This window comes from Mus pahari, chromosome 9 (assembly GCF_900095145.1).
Source record: "Mus pahari chromosome 9, PAHARI_EIJ_v1.1, whole genome shotgun sequence".
NCBI lineage: Eukaryota > Metazoa > Chordata > Mammalia > Rodentia > Muridae > Mus > Mus pahari.
In genome coordinates, this window is record NC_034598.1 from 2,558,615 (window position 1) to 2,562,597 (window position 3,983).

Sequence of the window (3,983 nt, forward strand, 5' to 3'; positions counted from 1 at the left end):
CAAAAGCTTGGTATGTAAATAAAACTTCAACCCTGTGAATATGAAATAGAGCAACTGCAGAGAGTTAGAAGCAGGAGAGGTTTTCTTCCCTAGGGAAGAGCATAGCAATTGGATGTTCAGTGCCAAAGGGTCAGCTATAAAAACATACACACATACCTATTTTATGTGGATTTAAAAGTTATACTTAGGAATATAAGTATGTGTACATTTACAAGTCTGCATGCAATAATAATTAGTGAAAAAAGAGGCCATGATTTGAAGGAGAGTGAGGATATGTGCATGTCCAGGTTTAGAGGAATGAAAGGGAAGGAAAAAAATATATAACTATATTAGAATTTCATTGTGGGGTGATGGGCTGTGCACAGAAAGCCTGGTCCCTGATTGAGCAAAGGTCTGGAACCATGGTGACCTGATGGGTGGTGACTTCCACTTGCATGGGATGGCAGGTGTTCAGCCATGCTTCCTGGGTCCCCAGGTGTTCAATCACACCTCCTTGGTCCCTGGCTCCTGTCACCTAGCTACAGCCTCCCACACACCTCCTCCCCTGCAGAGAGCTATGTGGCCATCAGTCACGTAGGAGCAGCACCAAGCCCTCTCACCTGCAAATAAGGTTTCCTCAAAGCTCTCAGACCAAACCAATGGGAAGTACCTGTTGTCAGATGCTTACCCATGCCCAAACTGTATATAAGAATCCTATCTGGAAGAATTAGGTGTGCAAGACCTACTCCATCATCCGAGTCTTCTGTCTTAAAAGCTGTAACACTTGGGAAGAGGTCTGCTCTCCTGAAGTGCCACCTGAAACTCTGCCGCACTCCTTCCTCATTGGCCCATCCCAACCTGACTCAGTGAAGGGCTAGGCAGAGTAACCAAGTAACCTGGAAGGCACTGCAGACACAGAGGCAAGAGCAACTTCCCCTCCCTGCCCGCACTTGCTTACCCTTGCCAGAACTCTCACACCAGGCTGGGTCAGAGATCTCCTTGGAAAGAGGCTCTGATACACAGGCCCACATCTCATAAATAAAATTAAAACGGAAATAAGATTCTAATACAAAAAAAAAAAACAAAAAAAAACCCCAATATATAAGGAGACATTGTCAAACACTCTGAAGTACTAAGTATCCAATCTTGAAAAGACAGTGATAACACACTAAAAATATGCTACTAGGTAAAAAAAATCCAGTCTGGAAGAATTATAGTTTACATGACTCCTACTATATAGCACTATAGGAAAGGCAAAATTGTGTGGTTAATAAAAAGACTGTTTTCTAGGAATATCTGGAAAGGGTAAAATCATGAAGAACATATGGAAGTTTTAGGATACTGAAACTCTTCTGTATAATACTATAATGGTAGGTATATGATGTTAAACATTTCATGAAGCTGACTGAGTTTGGAGCGGCAAGAACACATTTGACATAAACTGTGGACATTGAGCAATAATCATAAATCAATGCACACTCTGTAAGTATACTTAACCACTGTGCCTATAAAAAGGTAATGGTACCTTAGGAATTTGTCTTCTCCCAAAGCTGCTTTAAAAGTAAATATTAATGCTTCTTTTCTAAAGACATTGTTAACATCAGATAATAATGTGGCACACACATACATGCATATGCACACACACATACATATATTCATATACACATGTGTTACAAAATGTTAATTACTGTTTCTTAAATGTGCAATGGATAGCAGCATTTACAAACTACACACACATATAGTTTCACAATAAACAGTATACTAATTCCCTCAGCACATGATCAAAATATACCTTTTAACTTTATTTTTTTACTGATACTATTGTACCTTGCCTGGTTTTAAGATACCTTAGACTTTATTTTCCTATATGATTTATTAGCCTTTAACATTTTCTCAAGATCCCACTATGAGATCTTTAGTCTTAAATTCTCTGCATTTCCCTTGAAAATGCTTCAAAGTTCTGTGATTCTGAGGAGATGGATTAGAAGCTAAAGTGCTTTCATTGCAAACATTAGATAGAGCCAGAGTAGGATCTCAGCATGATCACAAAAGCTTGAAGTAGTAGCATGCATTTTTAATCTTATTTCTGAGAGGAAGAGACAAGAGGTTGGGGATATTTATTGGCCAGCCAGTCTATCTAAATCAGTGAGCTTCAAGGTCAGTGAGAGACCTAGACCCACAAAAATAAGTTGAAGACTAATAGAGAAAGATATTTGGGGTTAACCACTAGCCTCTACATACACATAGGTAATACATACACATGCATATTCATTCAAGTATGTACATACCATGCATTTGAGTGCACATATGTGTGGGGTGGGGGTTACACAGGCATTCATATAAAAACTGGTTTTAATGCTACATCATATTTCCTCTAATCATTGATTAATCAATAATGTTTTGCAGGTGAACATATTAATATAACTCATTGATTGATGTGTGATAATAACATAGTACTTCAAAGCTTAGCAAATTTGAGGTTAGATTTATTCTGTTTAATAAATGGCCAGCAACCACTTTGGGCTCCTATGTCTAGTATTTTGAATGAGCCTTCACTAAAATATTGCCTGGAGATAAGAATTTGTAAAATAAAGGTGATCTAAAAACACAAAGCAGTCGTCACACTCTGGGATCAGCAAAATGAATGCCTCCCCCTTCCTCTCGACACACATATGTTTGAGCTGAGATAAACATGCACACACCTCAATTACAGCCAAAACTTTCTTGAGAGACAAGTGGCAGGGAGCACTGGAGCTGAAAGCAATGTGACAACACAGTGCCACACAATGGTGAGAAACAACTCAACCTTGTAATTAATTTCTATCATTAAAGTCCCATCAATATCACTTAGCTGGGTGCCTCTGACAGGATGGGAATATTACCTGGAGACAAATTTCCTACTTCAAAGGTTATAGCACTGTTTGCACATGTACTTTGGAATAAATTACAAAACTGTGAAAAATATAGAAGGCATTGCATGTAACTGAAGAACGTGTTGGCAAAACATAAATGCATTTGCTTTATACGGTTTGTTAATATGAAGAACAACACTTTCTGCTTCTACATGAAAATGAAGAGGTATTGTACTCACAAGTGAACTTAGTAAACAATGTATCATTTTATAAAATGTTATAGAGTATTCAATTTTTCTGCCTAAAATGATTAATTCCAATGAAGTATGCAAACTATCTGTAGCTGAGGTCACTTACAGAAGAAGACTATGACAAAACAGTTTCAGGGTCCTCAGGAGGTAATTGACAAAATGAATGAAAAATGGACAAAGTTGAAAGGAAGAAAATTCTCCCTGAAAGTATGCCAATTTTGTTGAAGAAAAAAAATATCCTGGTGCTGATTTATGAGTATGGTAGAGTGTCATTAGGAGTCATTTTATTGTCACTTTTTTAGGTATCTTGTTATTACCTTAGGCTCCTGGACTATCTAGTCTGAGGTTATCATCTAAGCAGTATCAGGTCTGAACTCCATCTTGTGTACTGGGTCTTAAGTTAAATCAGATATTGGTTCCACATTCCCACATATTCTGTTCAATCAATGCACTAACATATCTTGCAGAGGAGACACCTTTGTGTTCATCAGAGGTTTTATTGACTGAGTTGGTGTTGACAATTCTCCTGTATTATTTGGCAGAGACTCTTCCTTTACCCACAACAGTAGCATGCAGAAATGGTCTATGTAGGCTCAAGGTCAAATTTTCCATGTTCAATGAGTTGTATAGGAGATGTCTGCAGCAATGGGGTCTTGCTTGCCATCAATTTATGAAGAGCAACCTACAGTTTTGGCAACAGCAAGGGTTATTTGAGGATTCCTATATAATCCTCTTGGCCAACAATTCAATTAGATGTAACCCAGTCCTGGTACTGGAAGCTTCACTTGGTGATGAGAGATGTCCAATTAGGGCCCTGTACTTCCATTATTTCACAATATCATTTAGATCTCTCTCTCTCTCTCTCTCTCTCTCTCTCTCTCTCTCTCTCTCTCTCTCTCTC